Source organism: Psammomys obesus, unplaced genomic scaffold (assembly GCF_907164565.1).
Source record: "Psammomys obesus unplaced genomic scaffold, mPsaObe1.curated_primary_1811, whole genome shotgun sequence".
Taxonomy (NCBI): Eukaryota; Metazoa; Chordata; class Mammalia; order Rodentia; family Muridae; genus Psammomys; species Psammomys obesus.
This window is the reverse complement of record NW_026591918.1, coordinates 4,216,694-4,238,929: the sequence shown is the minus strand read 5'-3', so window position 1 is coordinate 4,238,929 and position 22,236 is coordinate 4,216,694. Positions and strand designations below refer to the sequence as shown.

General features: G+C 38.7%; 1 protein-coding gene and 1 non-coding gene across 27 annotated transcripts in view; one reads left to right on the top strand and one right to left on the bottom strand.

Annotated features, from left to right (window-relative positions):
• The window catches only part of Slmap (sarcolemma associated protein), a 122,814-nt gene that overhangs the window by 26,127 nt on the left and 74,451 nt on the right, over positions 1-22,236 (top strand). The window lies entirely within an intron of this gene.
• Positions 7,879-8,008, bottom strand: LOC129680723 (small nucleolar RNA SNORA71). The gene has a single exon (XR_008720726.1). It is a non-coding gene; the product is annotated as a small nucleolar RNA SNORA71 (small nucleolar RNA).

Below are 22,236 nucleotides of genomic sequence, written 5' to 3'. Positions count from 1 at the left end.
GTCTTGAAGATACCCGATAAAACAGGGTCAGATGAAAGGGGAGGAGGTCCTCCCCTTGGAAAGGGGCAGGGAGGAGATGAGGGAGGGAAGGTGAGATTGGGAGGGAATGAGGGAGCGGGATACAGCAGGGATACAGAGTTAATAAAATGTAACTAATAATAAAAATAAATTTAAAAAGAGCTTGTAAAAAATGTATATTTTATATACATGAGTTCTATATTTGCTTGTATGCCTGCATGACAGAAGAGGTCATCAGATCCCATTATAGATGGTTGTGAGCCACCATTTGGGTGCTGGAAATTGAACTCAGGACCTCTGGAAGAACAGCTAGTGCTCTTAACTACTGCATCCCAATAAAAGAGCTTTTTAAAGCAAGTAATAAAAATTTATCTTTTATTTTTTCCTTCTAACATCAGAGATTGTTCTCGTCTCTGATTAAGTATTTGCATTAATCATATGTTGCATAATTACTACCATAGTTTGGTACTCTACCCACACTTAAATATGCTTCTTTGTTAATGTAGGGCTGTGTGGTATTTATACTGTTGGTAGTTTGGTTTTCATAAAATCAAAGATGAAGAGATGGTATATGATAATCAAGAAGTCAGGAATGATAAGTAAAACATCTTCCTATTCATTTTTATTATGCTTTGTAGTAGTTTTTATTTTATTTATTTTACTTTTTTAAGTTTGTAGTAGACTTTATTTTATTAAAAATAAAGTCAGATGTGGTGATTTTATTAAAAATAAAGTCAGATGTGGTGATAGGCACTTGTAGTTCCAGTACTTAGGAGAGGAGACTGAAGATGCTCTTGAGGCCAGCATGGGCTATATAGCAAGACTCTGTCTCCAAAAAAGAAAATTAAACTCAGAAACAAACAAACAAACAAAAAAAAAACCCAAAAAAAGCATATAACTTGTTTAATATAGTAATAATTTTCTTTATGGTAAACTGTTTTCTTCTGGAATAGTAAGTGATCAGCTCATAGGTAGTGCTATATTTATACATATATCTCATTGGTAGTGCTTCTCATAGGTAGTCTTTTCCACTCTGATCTCTTGGTTACTTTATGACCTCAAGAAAAGAGATCCCTGTAACTTTTGGAATTAGAGATTCTGGGTTGAAGTGTGTTGTGATTTTGCTAGATTTCTTCTGCTCTTTGTCTCTGCTCTTCTGTTTTTGGTAGTTTATTCAGATCAGCATGACTTCTGTATGTACACTTTTGTTTCCTATTGGAAACAGTAGGTAGCTCTTGACCTCTTTAGGTATTATTTTTCCTGAATTTTTTCCCTTGTGTACGTCTGACTATTCTGTCAGAAATTATTTCAAGCATTTCCTGTACTGGTTTCTCTTTTAGGAGTTTGAGTTATTTTTTTCTCACTTATATTAGTATTATTTAATATAATTAATTTTTTAACTTTTAAAATATGTGTCTTAGTGTGCACATGATACAGGTGCCCACAGAGGCCAGTGGATCCCCAGGAGATGGAGTTAGAGAGGGTTGGTTGTAGCTGCCTGATACATGCTGGCAGTCTCTTGGGACCTCTGAAAGAGCAGTTCATACTCCTAACTACTGAGCCATCTCTAGTGTCCAGGGCATGTAACTGTAGTGACCAGTTAATGGTTGTGCGTTTCATTCATGTTTATCTTTGTTTCCTTCAGTTCTCAGTATCTTCCTCTTCCTTGCATATTTGTACTGCTGAGGCTTGAGTCTGTGGCCTCATGCCTGTGAGGCAAATGCTTTCACAGAGCCCAATTCTTAGTCTCTTTTTAAAATTTGTTTTTGGACAAACTCTTGCTAAGTTTCCCAGGCCAGCAGTTTTCTTTCCTGCCTTAATTTCCCTAGTGTCTGGGATCACGGATGTGTATACTACTCCCAGATCGTGTCCATATTTTTTATTTTTGCCTACATTTACTCACTGCATGTACAACAGAGAATCTAAAAGTGAAATGTCCAAAACTGAAGAGAGTCACACATTAACCATAGCCCTCCAGGGTTTCTAAACACAGACACCTGGGCTGCGCAGGTAGCCAAAGCTGGAACCTTGTGCTTTCACTACTCAGCGCATAGAATCTACCATTTAAGCTCTTTTTACTGCTTCTAAAATTGTCCAAGTTCAAAACATTATTATTTACAAGCCTTATAACCGAGTGTCCAAGGCTTTAATCTAGCACCTCTCAAAATTTTTCCTGCCCTGAATGAAGTACCAGTTTGATTTCAGTACTTTCCTGCCTGAAATCTATAGTGATGAGTCCCATATCATCTGTATTATAAACACTGTATTTGCTTGACGCTTCTGGAAGAAAGGCTTGATGACTGTTTACTTTCTAGTCTTATTTCCTATCTTCTCAGTCTTCTATTTTCCTCTTATCTCTTCAAACTTTGCTCTTGCCAGCCATACTTGCTTTGTTGTTTCCAATATTTTGTTGCTCAGGCTGTTCAGTCCCCATTATCCAGACATAGTCTTATATAGACTAAACATGGGATGTCCTTATTGAGGAAATCTATTCCTTGGGGGTTAGGGCAGGTCCTCTGCTCTGTGGTGGGTCACTTTTTTTTTCCTTTTAATGTATAAAGCAGTGTGTTTTTCTTGTGTGGCAGGATTCTCAGTTGCGTACTGTAGTACATGCCTGGAGTTGTAGCGGTTTGGGGCTCGGAGCTGAGAAGACTGCTTGAGCCTAGAAATTTGAGGATACTCTGGGGAATATGACAAGAATATCACCTCTAAAAAAAGTCTCTTGACGTCACTTTTTCTTCTATGTTTTGTTTATTTCTTTGCTTTCCTGTAAAACAAAGTCCATTAAAAGATTTATCTACATATGTGGTCTCTCATTCTTCTCTATTTTCTTGAGTCATTCTGGCTTTTATTCTCCGTTACTATACTTTCAATTTTCCTGTTTTGGTAGGAGGGCCTTTCAAGAAAGGGTTTCTCTGGACTTGCTTTGTAGACCAGGCTGCCCTCAAACTTACATCGTTACATCAATCTGTCTGCCTCTGCCTCTGCCTCTGCCTCTGCCTCCCCGAGTGCTGGGATTAAAGGCATGTGCCAACACGCCCCGGCTTGTACTTTTAATTTCATTTTGTTCCTTTCAGCTGTTGTTCTTACTGGGATCATTAATGACATCTAGATTGCTCTTTCCAGTAGTCAGTTTCTGTTTCATACCTTACTTACTTAGCTCAGCATTAGTTCATCCCAATATTCCTGGGAAACACCCTTCACGCCTTCACACAGTTCCAGGAAATAACCTTTTCTCAAGGTATTTTTTTTTTTTTTACTTGTTTATTATTTTTCACAGTTTCTTACTTGATCTTCATCTCCTTAACCCTTACACTTTGAGTTGTTTCAAGGTTGGACCTCTTGTTTATCTGTAATTGCTGTATGGGTGATCTCATCTACTTTTTGACTTTAAATTCCGTTTATATTATGATGGAAACCAAATTTCCTGTGCTGTTGTGTAAATGATTAATATTATACATTTTCAGTTTTGTAACATTGCTTCAAAGGTAGGGGATCCTGGAGACCTTAGGTATATTAAGGCTCATGGTTTAAATTACTCCTAAGTTAAAAGAAAAAAAAATTCCCAAACAGAACAGGTTGCCAAAAGTTTTCTATTCAGAACTTAGTTCTGTAATCTTAAAAGACAAAAAACAAAACAAACAAACAACAAAAAAACCACCAAAAAACCTACCCAAATAAAAAACCAGTTGCTATGAAAACTCTTAAAATTAAAAGTGTGATTTTATTCCCGAAGTTAGTAACTTTACTTCTGAACACTGTGGTTTTTTTGTTTGGTTGGTTTGTTTTTTTGGTGTGTTTGACTGTGTGAAAGGTGATAGATGACAAGCCTACTGTTCCTAACCATTTTTAACTTACTGAATTTCTCCTTTGATTATCCTTGAAATTTATTTATCCTTCTGTGCTTGGAAAATGTTGTTTTTTGTGCTTTTCCTCTTATTTTGTGATACTTGTCTTTCTCTGTTGTCCCCACACCGCCCTTCAACAGTAGTGTGTGTTTGTGTGTGTGTGTGTGTGTGTGTGTATGCATACAGGTGCATGGTATGTGTGGAGGCCAGATGTTGGGGCCTGTGCCTTTTGTTGCTCTCCACCTTATTTTCCAAGACAGGATTCCTCACCGAACCTAGAGCTCACCTGTTTGGATCAGGTTAGCCCATCGGCAGGCTCTAGGGGCCTGCTTTCTCCACTTTTCCAGCGCTGCTATTGTAGTGCGTACCACATGCTTTCCGTGGGGGCTGGGGCTCCGAACTAAGTCCCAACCATCTCCTCAGCCTTTTTTCTTTCCTTTCCCATTTACCTTTTTACAGTATTTTCCACTAATGACCATAATGTGCTCATTGAAGAAGTTGTTGGATTTAGTGAATAAAGTTTTATATCCTTAAGGTAAAAGTTAACTCTTTTAGATCCTCTTTGTGGTGATAAGGGCTGTAAACTGTTGGTGTACATTCTTTCAGTTTTTGTTTCCTAATACTGTAATCTGTAGAGTGGACTTATAAAAATAAATAATACCCTCATTATATTTTAATCCTGGTACCACAGCTGCATTTTATTATTTCTGAAGATTGCATTATATTTCATCAGATGGTTGTGGTGTGGATTTTTGCTGTTGTTTTGTCTCAGATGTGCAGTTTCCCTTCCTTAGCCTCTGGAGTGTTTGGGTTATAGGCATGTTCACCAGGCCCTGCTTACCATACACTGTGAATGGACATTAGAGTTATTTCAAGTCTGTGATTGTTCTAGCACTATGGTGGTGGGTATCCGAGAGCAAATACAATAGTCTGTAGTGTTTTGGGAGCCCGTGAAGACCACCTAGCCAATCACATGGTAGTATCTCATATTTGGCATTGGAATTTTGGTTTGAAAACCTGTGTCTTAACCACCTTGCAGACTACTCCTGTTCAAATTCTGTTTTTCTTTTTTGAGTCTATGAAAAACCTAAATTTATTAGGCCTCTGTGTCAAATAGTTGGTATGAAGTAGTATATATATTATTTCAACAGTATTAAAGCTTGTCTTTCCAGACGGTTTTTGTAACAGAAGATCTGATCATTTTATTTTCCCCATCACTACTATAGATCTGCCACCTGGCCAGTTGTCAGCCTTATCTTACTGATGCATGAAATAAAATCACTCCTATTTCATAGAGGCTTGAGAGAAGCAGAAGATAATACAGCAGAATGTTGAAGTTAAAACAGTTTAAAGTCTCACATCTGTAATGCCATCTCTTGGGAGTTGGAGGCAGGAGAACCAGGTATTAAAGGTCATCCTTGCATGTATAACAAATTGAAGGCAAGCCTGTGTGAAGTCTGCATAGCCTGGAAGTGTAGGATCTTGTTTCAGAAGTAAACAAGAAAACAAAATGTTTAAAATGCACCTTTCTCACCCTTGCTAGTTTAGGAACTTTTAGCAAGTTACTTAGTTTCTTTTGATTCTCAGTTATTACTGTAGTGTGGGGATAATGTAACAAGTGCCTTAAGTGGGAAAAAAAATGTATGCAGAGGAGCTTGTCTAAGCACATAGTGAACGCTTAACACAGATTATAATGATTGTGAGTTGTCATTAGTGAGCAATGATTTCCTTGTATGGCTTTGCTTTCTGGGACTAAAACTTGTAAATAGTCAAATTCTTGGTGGAAATGGTATTGCTTTTCATGGAGGTGAAAGAAATCATTCTTTAAAAATGTATATATTCTTTTATTTAGTTTGTGTGTATGTGTATTTGTATGTGACATGGCTCATATGGAGGCTTTCTTTTTCTACTGTGTGTGTTCCAGGGATTGATCTCAGGTTGTCAAGTGTGATGGCAAATCCCTTTAACTTGCTGATCCAACCCACTGGCCCAGAAATCAATTCTATTAAAAGAAAATTTTGCATAGTGATGCACACATTTTATTACAACACTCAGGAGACAGGAGCAGTAGATCTTTGTGAGTTTGAGACCAACCAGAGGTTCCATAGCGAGACCTATCTCAAAACAAACAAATGAGTGAAATTAATTAAAAGAAAAATTCACAACTTCTCCAACTTGGCTGTCAAATTTTTCCTAGCGGAAATGTTTAGTATCCATGCTTAAGCCATACATGGAGGTAGAAATTGAACACAATACTTTGTTACTGAATTTCAGTTCAAAATTTTAAAAGAATGGGAGTACTGCTTATTCTGAGAAGTGATAAATATTGGGAGTAGATTGGTGTTTGAACACCTGAGTCATGTGGTAGCAGAAAATCAGGAGCCTCTCCACTTCACCTTATAAGGAGTTTATTTTCTTTAGCCCAAATAGTCATTTACGGTGACAAGGTAGTCTTTTTTCAGATAAGATTTTTTATGGATTGTATCATTGTTTATATTTATTTACCTATATATAGTTATTAAGTTTACTTTTGCAAAGAAAACAGCATCTGCTCCAGACTTTGGCCATATATATTGACAGAGGAATTCTTTAAATATTACAGTTTGCTTTGAGTATGTAAAGTCTAACAGTGCTTTCTAAGAAGGGTAGCAGAATGGAACAAGCCATGAACTCTTTTATTCCTAGTAACTCTGACTGCAGTTCATTTTCCTTGGAGCTGCTGTATCATCAGAGATATTAGAATTTTTTGTTTGTTTTTAGTTTTTCAAGACAGGGTTTCTCTGTGTAGCCCTGGCTGGCCCCAAACTCACAGAGATCCACCTGCCTTTGCCGTCCAAGTGCTGGGATTAAAGGCGTGTGCTACTATGTACAACTAGAATAATTTTTTAAATCCGATTTTCTTTTGATAATTGTAGCAGAAAAGTTAGCAACAAATGCAATAGAAAATCTCTTGTTACTGTAGTCATTCCAGACACTAGCAGGTGGACACGGGGAAAACACATAGCAGCCCTCTGAGGTCCTGGTGTCAAGACTTTGTGTGCTGGGGTCTCCCATGCCTGAGCCAGTTACTAAGCTGAGTAAAAGCCGATTCCTGATGTTCTGAGTGGGCAGCGTCTGCAGTCTCATTTTGTGTGGTAGTCTTGTTGTCTACTCTTTGGCCACGTGGTGTCCACAGACACCTGGGAGGCAAGGAGAAAAGGTTAGTGTTGCTGTTAATTTAATGGTATGGTCTAACGATGCTTATTATTAGCCCTATTATTACAGCGGTATATCTAACCTGCTATTACAGTCAATAAAAGACACAGTCGCCTGATAGATTTTAGAATAGCCTTATTGTACCTGGGGCAGGGCAGATATTAACCCTCTAAACTACCTTTACCTCCCAGCCCCATCCCAGGCTACCTCCCATCCATAATTCTATAAATACATGTTTATTTTTCCATCTGGGCTACTTCCTCCATCCATGCTGGCCATGTGCATCTCCCATGCTAACCAAGGGCGACTCTTTCACTCCTTCTTCTTCCTCTTCCTGTTTCTCTCTCCCATAATCCATTTGTCCCCAAAGCCCAAGAACCTTAGCCATGTCTACCTCCTTCTGCCCTGCTCAGGTATAGGCCTTTTAATCAGCCAATCAGGGGTAAATGGGGAAGATACCATCTCATCATGTGGTTATAGGAGATAGTTCAGTATTATAACAATGTGCATGACAGGGCTGTAACCAGGTCTCAAGGCACTGAAGTCAGCATTTGCCTATGTAGCACTAGACCAACTCCCAAAAAAACTAGTCTTCTACCACTCAGCCTTCTGGAGGCTCTCCTCTGCACAGAAGGCAGGGAAGGCTGTTCCACAGGAAGCTGTGACCGGGGCTGGTGGGATCCTAGCAAAACTAAGCCAGAAGAAGACCCCGGAAGCTGTTTCTTGTGTAGGGGAGCCCTGCCTGGTGTCGGTAGAGCACACCCAGTGAACCTGCTTTCAGTGGCTACGAGACCTTGAGGCTATGAGAAGGGAGATGTGTTCTGAAGCACCAGGGTTTGACAAGGACAGGCACATACCTCCCAAACACAGGGAAGGCTTTTGACATCCTCTCCTGAAGTGTCAGTAACCAGGGCACAGGCAGCCCACAGTTGATTTTGAAGAGAGGGGCCTAAACTAATGTTTTAACTAAATCTCTTATTTGTGCCTTCTGCTTTAAGAAATCTCAACTTTTGTTGGTGCCAAGGTTCCCCTTCATGTTCTGTCTTGGATTTTGCCCTCGTTCCTCTGGTTTTTGTTATTCTTTAGGGCTGGGTCATAACTATATATAAATGTACTGTTGTACCTGTTCCTCTTCTTCCTTGCCTCCTCAATCCAGTCACCATCCTCATACATAAGCGTGACTTAGTAACAATTATGCCAATCTGCATTTCACATCAGTCTTGCAGAACGTGGCTATTTGATTCATATTCTCTGACTTATTTTTTTGTGTTTCTATGTATATGATTGATTTTTCTGTAGAGTTGGGTGCTCAGTAAGTATTGTAAACTAAAATGACTTTACCTAATGGATTCACATTGAAACAAGTTCTAACTATTCTCTTTGCTTCAATAAAATTTCATAATTTTATGAGATTGTATATGAAACTTTGAATTAAAGATCAGAGTGCTTAGTTTAAGAAGGAAGGTTGTATTGTGTTTTTTTGTTTTGGAATCATAGTGTCAAGTCAGCAATAGCTATAGGACTGTTCTAATTTGTTTAATATACCCAAGTCTCAGTTTTTAATCTTTGCAGAGAGATTTTAATATCTTCCTGATATTCTCCTTATGAGGATCGGAAGTGACGCATATCACATATCTGCACATCACACGGGTCTGTAGGTGGTAGCTATTAGTGTAGCTTCTTTTAATGCTGCCGCGTAGACCTCCATAGACAAGTCTCTTACCTGCTTGACTGAATTTATTCATAGGTATTCTCTTCTTTTATAGTCTTTTTAAGTGGAAGGGCTTTCTTAATTTCTTTTTGGGGTGCCCATGCTGGCATGGAGAAATGTAGCTGCTAAGCCAGAGCTGTGGCTGAATGATAGAACATTTGCCTAGGGTGTACAAAGGCCTGGGTTCCATCTACAAACCAACAAACAGAAGGGAGGATGGAAAGGGCTGTAACTGAGAAATACAATAGCTCTCTGTGTCAGCTTTATATGCTGCAATTTTGTTGAATTTATTAGCTTGAATGGTATTTGGTGCATTCTATGGGGTTTCTAGATAGAGGATCATGTCATGTCTGAATGAATATATTTTACCTTTCCCTTTCAAGTTTTGTTGTCTTTTTTGTCATTGGCTAAAAGTTCTAGTATAATGTTTTGTACCAAAATAATGGTAAAGCTAGGTGTTTTTTTATTGTTCCTGCTCTAAGGGAAGAGGCTGCTATTCTTTAAAAAAAAATTTAATATGACAATGTGTGCATACATGTATCTATATTTTGCTCATATTCTGCGCTGCCCCACCAACTGGTGCCTTCCCTGGTAATTGTCCCCCTCTGCTTTCATACCACATACTCCCTACACACTTATGAATGTACATAAGTTGGTATGCCATATATATTATATATAACACATAAAAGAAAATGTTTTTTTGTCCTTGTTCGTGCTACTTCTTTTTTTACACTTTTTTGTTTTTTGTTTATTTGTTATATTCTTTTTTATTTTATTTTATTTTATTTTTTTTAATTACACTTTGGTTACTTTGTATCCCCCCTGTAGTTCCCTCACTCCTCCCCTCCCAAATCCTTCCTTCCTCCTCTTTCTCCACTCATGCCCCTCCCCAAGTCCACTGGTAGGGGAGGGCTTCTTTTCCTTCCTTCTGATCCTAGTCTGTTAGGTCTCATCAGGAGTGGCTGTCATGCTACCTCTTAACTTTAGGTATATTTCTTACTTTTCTTGTTGCTGTAATGACATACCTGACAAAAGAAACTTAAGAAAGGAAGGTTTATTTGTATTCACAGATTGAGAGTACAGTCTATCCTTGAGAAGAGGGCATGGCAGGAACATACAGCTTATTCACATTGTCTCCATGCCCGGCAAGCAGAGAGGAATAAATGCTGGTGCTCGTTTTACTGCCCTTGGGATGGTGTGCCCACATTTAGGGTCAGTCTTTCTACCTCATTAACACAATATAAAAACTCCCTCAAAGGTGTGCTCGGAAGTTTGTTTCCATGGCGATGCCTCCGAGTTGACAATCAAGCAGCACTGGGGCAGGTGCCTTCCTCCCTTTACTGCCTCCCATTTTTTCTTTGATGTTTACCACACACGACAAAGCAAAGAGAAATAACCCTGATGTTCATTTTATTTTCTCTTTTTCTTTTCATCCGGCACCAGTAGCCTGTGGGATGACGTGCCCTCTTTGAGAGTAGGTCTTCTCTCATTTAAACCTCCCTGGAAACACCTTCACAGAACTACCTGAAGGTGTGTCTCATAGATGATTCTAAATGTGGCCAGCTGACAGTGAAATAACCAGCACAATGTGTGTGCTGTGTATATGAAAGAAAACATGCAGTGTTTGTCTTCTGAGCTGGCTTATTTTGCTTACAATGATGGTCTTCTAGTTCTGTTTTTCTACATATGTCAGAGTTTTTATTCCTTTCTATGGAGATCCATAGCACCATTTGATGAGAATGTCTTTTCTCCACATTTTTTTTTTTTTTTTGACACCTTTGTTAAAATTTAGTTGACTGTAGATTCATGGGTTTAGTTCTGGGTCCTCTCTTCTAGTCCATTAGTCCATGTGACTTTTTTGCTAGTATGATACTGTTTTTGTTATTGGATCTTTATAATATAATTGAGGTCAAGTATTGTAATACCTTCAGTATTGTTTTCTTCATATGACTGTTTTGTCTGTTCAGGAACTTCAGGATTTTGTTTTCAAGGTCTGTTTAGAGTACCATTGAAATTTTATGCATTGACTGTATAGATCATGTTCATTAATGCAGCTATTTTCATAGTATTTTTCTGTGAATGTGAGTTTGAGAAATCTTTCCATCTTCAGTTGTCTTCTTCAATTGTTTTAGTGTTCTTAAAGATTATGCACATTGATGTGTCTATGTGTGGAGTACATCAATGGTATGTCCTGAGAGGCGAGAAGAGCATATTGGATTCCCTGGTGCTGGACTTACAGGAGGTAGTGAACTGCCCTTTTTGAGTTCTGGGGACCTAACTTAGGGCCTTTACAAGAATACCACTGAGGCATCTCTTCAGCCCCTCTTCAGTGTCTTGCTGTTTTCATTGCAGTTCTTTTACTTCCTTGGTTAGGCCTGTGCTTAGATAGTTTCTTCAGTGGAAAGATGTTCTATGGCTTTCCCCCTCTGATTTCTTTCTCATCATGTTTGTGATAGGTAAATGGAAAAGTGGCATTGTGTGTGTGTGTGTGTGTGTGTGTGTGTGTGTGTGTGCGCGCGCGCGCGTGCTAATTTTGTGTCATGTTACTTTGCTAAAATTATTTATGAGACCTAAGAGCTTACTGATGGATTCTGCAGGGATTTTAAGTCTACAATCATGTCATCTGCAAACAGCGATGGTTTGCCTTCTTTTCTTAGCTCTGCTGAAGACTTTAAGATCTGTTTTAATAAGTTTAGAGAGAGTGGTCATCCTTATCATTTAGTTCAAGGAAATTTTTCCCTATTAATATAATGTTAGCTATGTGGTTGTTAGATATAGTGTTTATTATGTTGAGATATAGTACTTCTGGTTTTAGTTTCTTTAGGGTTTTTATCGTGAAGGGATTTGAGCTTTGTCAAAAGTCTTTTGAGGTTCTATGTGATTTTTGTTTTTTAATTCTCATCATCATGAGCTAGATTACATATTGTTTTGTGTGTGTTGACCCATCCTGTCATCCCATAAATAAAGTCCATTTGGTCATGGTATATGATCTTTGAAATGTTTTTTTAATTTAGTTTGCAAGTCTTTTATTGAGAATTAAAATTTTTATTTATTATTATTATTGTGCATGTGCATGCCTGGCATGATATGTGTACCGAGAGCAGGGCTCATCTTTGTGGAGTCACTTCTCCACTTTTCTGTAGAATTAAATTCTGGGAATTGAATTCAGACCTCAGACTTGTGCTTTAATTAAAAAAACAATTCAGGTGCATTGGTGTTTTGACTGCATGTATGGCTTTGTAAGGGTACTAGATTCCCTGAAACTGAAGTTACAGACAATTGTGACCTGCCATGTGGGTTCTGGGAATTAAAGCCAGGTCCTCTGGATGAGCAGTCAGTGCTCTTAACTGCTGAGCTATCTTTCTAGCCTGTGCTTTAAATTAAAAAAAAAAAAATATATATATATATATATTATATATATAATATATATATATATATATATGTCTATTTAAATGTGTATGGGTGTTTTGCCTCCATGTAAGTCTGTGCACCATGTACATGCTTTGTGCCTGTGGAAGCTAGAAGAGGGCTTTAAATCTCATGGAACTGGAGTTACAGATGGTTGTGAGCTGCAACGTGGGTCTTGGGAATGAAATTGAACCCAGGTTCTCTGGAAGAGTAGCTAGTACCCTTTAATTGCTGAGCTATTCTCTCCAGCCCCTGGAAAGCACTTTTACCTGCTGAACCATTTTACTGGCTCTTTAGTGAGAGTTGTTATCTGGGAGTTTGGTTCTGTGGTTTTCTTTTTTTGTTGTGTCCTTGTCTAATTTTGGTATTGAGGTAAAAATAGCTTTATAGATTGAGTTTGTAGTGTTCCTTCCCATTTTATTTTATGGAACAGGGTAAGGAGCACTGGTGGCAGTTCTTTAAAGGTCCAGTAGAATCCAGTAGTGAATCCGTCTCATCCTGGACTTTTGTTGTTGTTGAGAGTTTGTTATTTCTTTAGTGTGTTACTTGTTATATTAAGGCTATTTATTTCCTCTTGATTTAAGTTTTTGGTGGGTCATACTTCTAGAAATTTTTTCATATATAGATTTTTTTTTATCATTTTAGGATATGTTTTTAGTATTCTGTAATGATTTTTATACTTTTGTGTGTATCTGTATGTTATCTCTGCACCTGTGTATGGCATCTCTGTATGTGCATGTGTGTGAGCAAGAGCAAGTGCCTATATGTGTGCCTGGTAGAGACTGATGTTAGAGGGTGTTCTCCTCAGTCACTCTCTACCGTATTTATCTTTAAAAGATTTAAAGTGTTTTGCCTACACACACACACACACACACACACGCACACACACAGACATAGACAGACATGCGCGCATCATGTGTGTACCTGGTATTCTTGGAGGTCAGAAGAAGACACAAAAAGATTCCCCTGAAACTGGAGTTACAGGTTGTGAGTCATCATGTGGTGCTCCAGTTCCTTTACCTTGTTTGTTGAGACAGGATCTTACTCTATAGTCTTGGCTGGACTGGAATTCACCATATAGACCAGGTTGGCCTTAAATTGATAGATTTGGCCACTTCTGCATGAGTGCTGGGATTAAAAGCATGTGCCACCATGCCCAACGTTATTTTTTGAGGTGTATTTTTCACTGAACCTGAGTAAATCCCAGGGATTCTATCTCTGTCTTCCCAACTCTGGGATCTCAGAGGTAGGGGTATGTGTGTGTGTGTGTGTGTGTGTGTGTGTGTGTGTGTGACTTATGCATGTGCTTGTGGAGGCCAGAGGTAGAAGTCTGTTGTCTTCCTTTATCACTCATCACAGCTAATGGATCAATTAACTGTTATCACATGTGCGTACGATGTGTGCCTGTTCCATAATACATGTGCACAAGTCAGTTCAGTTTTGCTGCTCTCCCTATATCTTTTTCTACTTTTATTTATTTTTATTTCTTTAATTTTTTTTTTTTTAACTTGGGGGCTGGAGTGATGGTGTATTAATTAATTAACAGCACTTGTTGCTTTTGCAGACCAGGTTTAGAAACATCATGACTCCAAGTTCCAGGGGATCTGATAGTCTCTTCTGTTCTCTGTGGCCTAGGCACCCATGTGGTTTACAGATAAAATCTAAAATAATTTTTAAAATTTTTAATAATATTTTAAATTTAAAATAATTTTTAATTTTAAATTTAAAACATTTAAATTTTTAAATTTTACTGTATGTGTGTGTACATAGATATAGGAGCTACAAGATACATATGAAGGTCAGAGGCCAGCTTGTGGGAATTGGTTCTTCCTACCATGTGGGCCTGACAACAGATCTTCAGGATTGGGGGCAAGCACCTTTATTCACTCAGTTATCCTGCCAGCCCACTCAACCTCTGTTCTTTGAGACAGGGTCTTTCACTGAACCAGGAGCTCAGTGATTGAGCTAGATTGCCTGGCTGGTGCCTTCAGGACTCTCTCTCTCTCTCTCTCTCACTGCTGGCTTTATATATAGTGGATCAGGTTCCAAACTCAGGTCTGCCAGTGCTGTTTGCTTATTAGCGTCAGTTCTTAGTACACCAGTGGCCTCTGCTGGTCACAGGTAACATTACAGTCTGTGGTCTGGTGAGTTCTCCCTCTTTGTCAAAATTCCTAGTTTATACTCCCCAGGATGGTTTATGCTTTAGGAAGGGGTTGTGTCCCAAGTGCATGGGAACTCTGGGGGGCGAGAGCAGCTCTGAGATATTTGCTTTAAGAATTTGTTAAGTAATTTCACTGGTATAGCTGCTCTGACATTTCTAGGAGACACAGGCTCACAGTCAGCGTCCAGTTCCTCAGGCTCTTATAGTTTTCACCTTCTCCCATTTGCCGTGCTCCCGAGCCTTAGGTTGCAGGAATCGTGCTGTAGATGTATCATTTGAGATTGGGCACCGTATGATCTCTTGTTCTCTCCACTTGAGGTTTTCTGGAATGGTCTCTGTCTTTTGCAAAGAGAAAAATTTTTTTTTTGATAAGGTTTGCAAACTACACTTATCTATGGATAGAAGGATAAATATTTAGAGTTTTGTTAGGGCTTAGGCTGGTTTAGTGAAGTGACACTTGTAGGTCCTCATCAGAGATCCACTTCCCTCGCACTAGGTAGTTGGCTAGGTTTCCAGTATCTGGTATGGTTTTCTTGCTGAGCAGTTCTTAAGTGCCTTTCGAGAGCTGTTGGTTACCACTATTGCAGCAACCCTTAGAGTTAGCATGTCATGCTGATCATTGTGTGGGTCAGAGGTGTCACAGTGGCTGCCTAACCAAGGCCTCAACAGCAGTGATAACACTAGACATGCTAACATGGAAGGAGGAAAGCTAAGGGGCTCTCAACTATAGAGAAGGGACTATAGGAAGCTAAGGAGTACTGAGCAGGAGATATAGTCTTCCCTAGGGAAGAGCTCTCAACTGGTCATCCAGTACCCAAGCGGTCGGCTCTGAAATCATATACATACAAGTAACATTCTATGGGCTGAACCTGTTGTGTTGATACATACACGCCACTATGACCAATTAAAGTAAAAGAGGCCATAAGTTAGAGAGAACAAATGGGAGGGATTGGAAGGAGGAAAGGGAAGGGTGAAATGATGGAAATATATTACAATTTCAAAACATAAAAAATGATGAAAAATAGAAATGAATCTTAAAAAAAACCCATTTGTTAATAGTGGTGGGTGTGGTGACGCACATCGTTTAATTCCAGCGCTTGAAAGCCGGACAGGCAGATTTCTGTGAGCTTAAGGGGAGTTAGAGCTATACAGTGAGACCACCTCAATAGCACAACAGTAGAATCTGTTAAAGCTCAGTACCACGTTTGAGGGATGAAGCTGTGGATAGGCAGTTGTTCACTGGAGTTTTAGTTAGTTTCTGCAGCAGATTTTTTTTATAGTTTTTCCACACCTTACTCTTTGTCACTTAAATTTGTATGTGACCATGGATATGTAAGCATCTAGAATCAATATATAAATCAGACATTTACTTGAAATAAATCATAAAGTGAATTTAAAATAAGTTTGTGATATACATGTGATTTTGATATTTATTAAGGATGAAAACCAAATTGCATACTGATAAGACTCTATGCTTGTTTATTTTTATGTTATTATGTCTGAGTATCTGATACTATAAGGCTTAGAACATCTTCAGAGTTTTATAGAAAGGATCAATATTTTGATTTTATAATCACCAGTACTAACACTTGAATAGATGATACAGGACAAAAATGATAGAAATATGTTTAAGGTTATTTCAGAAATCATTGAGAAAGTTTTGTCCTAATTCCAAGCCAAAATTACATTGTTATGAAATTGAAATCAGTAATACAAACATAAGTCTTTAAAATCAAACTTTTAACATAATCCACAGACATACTAATTTGATGCTTTTGTGTCAAGAAATGGTAGTAGGAAAATGCTTAAAGTTCTTTGTTTTCTGTAACTGAACGATTGTGTTTCTCTAAGAGCAAAATTATTTGTGCAGCTCCTGCACTGCCCTTGAACTTGAGCCAAAGGTTCCAGGCAGCACGTATTAGCCCTGCACGCTCAGGGTAAAGTACACATGTTGAAGAACCAAGGTTACATCTGCCGCCAGATATGTTTGCGTTTGAATTAATTTTTGGTTGTTGCATTTTCATGGCAAACCTTTTCAGTTGCCATGGGGATCACAACTCACAGTTTAAGAAGTTGTGTTCTATAGCAGTGAACCTCTTGGCATATAGGTGGTTCTAGAGGTTGAGTCCCTTGGCTCCAGGCAGAGTTTGGAGGAACAGGAGATGATTAAGGTCAGTTCCTAGGCATCTGTGACAGATGACTTCACCCTCTATGATCACTGCCGGAGCTGAGCCTCTTGTTCCCGAATTTTTCCTTTGTTGAAGCCCAGCTACCACTCTCCATGACTGCCTCTCACAGTCTCACCCTGCGGCCGTGGCAGGCTGACTTCAGTCTTGATGACAGTGTAGTTCATTCTTGCTCTTAGGCCATCCTGCGTAACTCAGTTTTAGGTAATGGATTCTCTCAATGGGGCGCAAGTCAGCCCAGAGCCACAACCAGTGACGCATTTGGGCAACTCTGTGGTGACCCAGACCCTGGAGTTGGGGCTTGTGAGCACTGTGGGTCTGTTCTTTATGTAGGGCTGTCAATCCTTTTTTCTTTTCTTTCTTTCTTTTTTTTTTTTTTACCAGGGCTGTCTGGCTTATTTTGAGTGTCACGTCTGCACGCCCCACCCCCAGTCACACTCCACACACCTTGCTGCTTTCTGTTAAGTCCTTTCTGTTTCTCGGCTCTTTTCAGCTGTCTAGCCTTAGGATTTCCCAGTGCTGTCTCTTTATTGTAATGGTGTTTATTTTTATTGTACTGGCTTTCTTCATCCACCGTGTCCCATACAAATGGCTTTTACTCTGCAGTTAGGTTTACCTGAAGTTAAGTTGCTACTCTTAATACTGTGTATGAAGTTAGGCAGTGTGTTTCCATGTTAGGAAGCTGCCTGCTAGCCCCACCTTCCTGAGTGTTTTAATGAGAGGATACTATGTTCTGTCAAATGCCTTTTTGGCATAAATTGAGATGACTGTGAGATTCCCTTTCCTACTAATGCATAACATTGGTTGACTTATGTCTTCTAACTTTCTTAATTGGCACCACTGGTGATAGATAAAGTAGCAGCTGCTTTTCTAGTTTGGCTGAGTCCTACGTTTGTCCTTCATATCACTTTCAGTGAGGTTAAGCTACACAGTAATTTGTGATTACAGTCTGGTCTGCTCCCTCTGGAGCCAGGTACCAAAGTCCCTATTTGGGAATGCCTATGGTACTGTCCAGATTTCTGCTGTTCTGAAGAGTAGGCAGGCCAAAAGGTAAGTGATACCACAACACTTCATACTATTTTAAGTTGCCCTTTTCCTTGTGTAAAAACGCATTTTAAAATTACAATATGTAGTGCACATATCTTTGCTAGTGTATGGTATAACGGGCTTTTGTTGGGAATTTCATACATGTGTATCACTGTACTTTGCTTATGTTTTCCCTTTATCTTTGTGCTCCTGTTGATTCTTTTCTTCTCCCCAAATAGTTAGCCTATTGCTGTCATGTCATATATGTGTGTGTGTGTGTAATAAAATCTAAGTTCTCCATAAAAGAGAACATGTTGTATGTTTCTTCTCATTATTTCCTCTTGTTTTCTCTTTAGACCTCTTTCTCATCCACTTACACACACACACACACACACACACACACACACACACACACACACACACACACACGTATAAAGACACAAACTGTATCTGAGAGAAAATATGCAGTATTTGGCACTGGCTTACTTTGCTGTTATGTTATCTTGTTCTTGAATCAGTGTTTTTGCACTTCCCTAAGTCTTTGCACATTTTCTGGAGTTGCAAAGTTGGTTCTGTAGGCTTCCTTCCTTCTTTCTTTCCTTTCTTCCTTTCTTTCTTCTTCCCTCCCTCCCTCCATTCCTCCCTCCTTCCCTTCTTCCTTCCCTTTTTTTCCCCCTCCAGACAGGGTTCTTCTGTGTAGCCTTGGCCGTCCTGGACTTGCTTTGTAGACCAGGCTGCTCTTGAACTCACTGTGATCCACCTGCCTCTGCCTCCCTGAGTGCTTGGATTAAAGACATACACACTAGCTATGGATCTTTTCTTTTGTTGTCCCTGTTACCACTTTTGGTTCCGTTTCCAGCAGTTTTCTATCATTGAGGAGCCGTGTCTTGGAAGGCAGCTTTGATTGGCTGATTGGTTTCAAGAATTACCTGAATGTTAGAGCATAGTTTCTCACTGAGAAGGGCTCTGGGTTCAACTGGGAACCAAGTTTAAATGGTTATTGAATTGAGTTAAATGTTTCCGTTTTTAGCTTCTCTTCTCTCACTGTCCTCCAAACTCTGCCCCCAATACTTAGCAAGTATTTTGTGATTCTCAAGTCTGGTCAACTCCCCTCCTGTATATGGTCATGCGGCTGTTTTCTTTCTTTTTGTTTTGTTTTGAGGCCCATGTGGGTATCCTGCTACCTACTCTTTCTGTAAATGTCTGTGGGGTTTTGGATTTTTGTCTCAGTGTTTGATTTTAGATGATAATTAAGGTAGATTAAAATGTTTTTTTTTTTTTTTCAATATCTGCAGTATACACAGAATTCACTCTGTAGTCACATTTAGAAGACTTCCCTGTGTGGCACTGGGGCTGTCACTGTTAGTGGAGTGCCTGTCAGACTTGGTTCCCAGCATGACATAGCACTTGGGTGAAGTAGGGGGGATGTATGCGAAAGAAGTTCAGGCTCACCCTCTGCCGGTGCCAAGTTTGAGGCCAGTCCAGGGTACAGAGCTTGTCTTGAGGGATAAACAAAACAGGCCTCTTCTATATGCAGTTAGAATCTGTGCTTACCTGTGAGACCACACACACAACACAAACACACACACACCTCATATATATGCTTGCCTTTTGTTTGGAAGCTTCAGCTCTTTTTGTTATTTGGATATTTCAAAAGCCTTTCAACATAGAAAAGGTTAAAAAGAAGCAACGTATCACTTATAGTAGGGATGAAAGTGTTCTCAGCTTCTAAATATTCTACTTTGAAAGCAGTGTACAGTGAATGTAGTTGTGGAACCAGTTTATGATAGGAACTTTGTGAAGTTAGATAATACAGATTGGATAGTGCTGTGACTTCGCTGGTTGATCAGAGATTAAAAAAAGACATTGCTGGTGTAGAAAGTTTTTCAGTTAGGGATCGCCATCAATTCATGATTGAGGGAGCTTAACGCTCACTTGGGAAAGCAAGGGTTAACTGAAGAATTACAGCCTGAAAACAGTGAAAGTACTGTTGTTGAACTTTGGTCTTCAAGCCACAGGGGTTGTTTTATAAGTTTAGAATATCAAGGTGCATGCCTAGCAGCTAGTACAGACAATAAGACAATTAGGGTGTTCTTCAGGGTGCTAAGCAAAAAGGATAATTAAATCTGCCCTAATTAAAATTTTCAGATGTGATTCAAATTTTTTTTTTTAGTGGAAAAAAGCATAACGAAATTATATCTGGTTTGACAGGACAAACTGATACACTGCTTTCTATGAAAGCATTCAGGAGCTGTAAGCATAGCCCCTGTCGGTCCCTTGCAAACAAGTTGCTATCCTTAGTTAAGCTAACCCAAGAGTAAATACAATGATTTCCGTGTAGCATAGACCTAACAACAACAATGTTGTTTTATAGGTGGTACAGAGCCATCGTTTTTAATTCCATGTTTTCTTTCCTTCTTTTTGTAGGTAGTACAGAACCATTGTTTTTAATTCCGTTTTATTTTCTTTCCTTTTTGACAAAAACAAGGGAGAAAAGGTTTATTCTAGTTCACAGTTCCAGGTTACAGTAATCCATCATAGTGAGAAAGTCAAGGCCAGCAGAAGAGATCAGTGCATCCTAGTGCTCAGCTAACTTTTCTTCACTTATACAGCAGTGCTCCCAATTAATACGGATCTTATATCAATTAATGTAAGACAATCCCCCGTAGTCATGCCCACATGCCATTGTAACCCAGAGATCCCCCTTCACCCTACAGTGAGATTCTCGTCCCAGGAGATTCCAGATCCTGCCAAATTATAATTAAAACCAGCCATCACAACTGCCAAGAGCAGATATACCTTCAAGGAAATTCAGTCTGTGTGAAATGAAAGTACATACTCAGAGCTATGAGTGAATGCTAGTATGTCAGGGAAAGACCTGGCATAACTGAATTCAGAGGGAACAGTATCATACAGGGCCACCTCTTAGGCTACAGTAGAAAGGACTTTATATTTTATTCTAAGGTGTTTGGAAGCCATAAGGTTAAAAACAAAGGAAAAATGGCAATTAAAGAAGTGAAATGTTCCACCTAAATGGAGACCAAAGATAGCGTGGTGTATTCTGAAAAGAAATATAGTAAACAATAACAGAAGAGAAAGAACATGCATAAATACTGACGTATTATTTTTTAATTGAAAAGTTGGTATAGTTTTATTTATAAGTGGAAGGCAAATGAGATATTTACCCATAATATATGTGTATATATTTTTCTTTGCTTTTCAACAGTTTTAATAAATAGCACTGAACCTTGTTCCATGTACTTTTAATTTTAATTTCTAACCCAGAAAACTGGGTTAGAGCAGTGGTTCACTGGTTTAGAGCATATTTTTCTTTTGCAAAGAACTCAGAAATGATTCTCAATACCCATATAAGAGCTCACAGGCATCCCCAGTTCCAGGGATTAGACACCCTGTCAGGCCTCTGTGGGCGTCAGGGGTGCACCTAGTGCACGGATATACATGCACGCACAACACTCAACATATTTAAATAAATAAATCTAAATAGTAAAGAAATAGAATTGCAGTTCTACAAATTGACTTCATTGGCTAACAGATTACTATTTGAAGTTTGAAAGCGACTGTAAATTTTGTATTAGCTATTTATGACTTTTCCACGCATAAATTCTGAAAACTTAAACCAGAATCCGTTTATTGCCACATTTCCTAAGAATATATTAGAAGTACTTCCCCTTCCATTTTTCTTATACAGTAAGTTCTAATGCTGAAAAAGGTTTTGTGAATAAATGTTCTTTCCTGACATTGTCACCTGTCCTTGTCTTCCTGGTGTGAAATGGTAAGTGTTGTAAATTTCAAATGGATTTGTAAAATAGCAACAGAATTTATTAATGATCTATATTTAAGTGCACAGACCTCTAGCCAAAGTCAGCAGTTGTTCTATGTTGAAATTTTAAACAGAGTAAGTCATTTATAGAGAGTACGGAAGTCTTTAAATTATCATCTGGAAACAAATGAAATGAAATGTAAATTTTATGTTTTTAGCAAAGTATTAGCCTTTGATGGGATTAATTTTGGGAAAGTGCTTGTGGGAAGAAGAAAGCACACTAAAACATGAAAGTTATTGTGAAATATTAGGGAAAGTATTCTTCTGATATATTATTTGAATCTTTGTTTGCCTGCTTCCTCTGTAACTTTTATAAAGATAATTTAACTTGTTTAACCATTACATTTCTTATTTATATATGAATCTGTTAATATCCATATCATAGACTTTTTCTTTTTACTCTTTGAGTAAGGTCTCATTATATTGTTCATTGAGCTGTCATTGAGCTATTATGTAGCTCAGGCTGGTATCAAACTCAGAGTGCTGGGATTACAGGTATGGGCTACTATTTCTGAATTACAATTCACCTTTTAAAGTGTAGATCTTAGTATATTTAGTGCATTCATGGTGTTGTGCAACCATCATCCTTGTTATTTATTTTTCCCATTATTCCTAAAACAAACTATGTATCATTCAGTCACCCTGCTACCTTAGTTCCTTACAACCATCTTTGTACTTTTGTTTTTATGTATTCACGCATTCAATATGTTTCATGTAAATGGATTGGTCCAACATAGGGCTTTGGAGACTGGTGATGACCGCAGCTGCTTTGCCCCTGTCACCTCCTTTACTGTCTGCTGGGGTTCAATCCAAGGCCTAGTGTACGCTTGACAAGCGCTGTG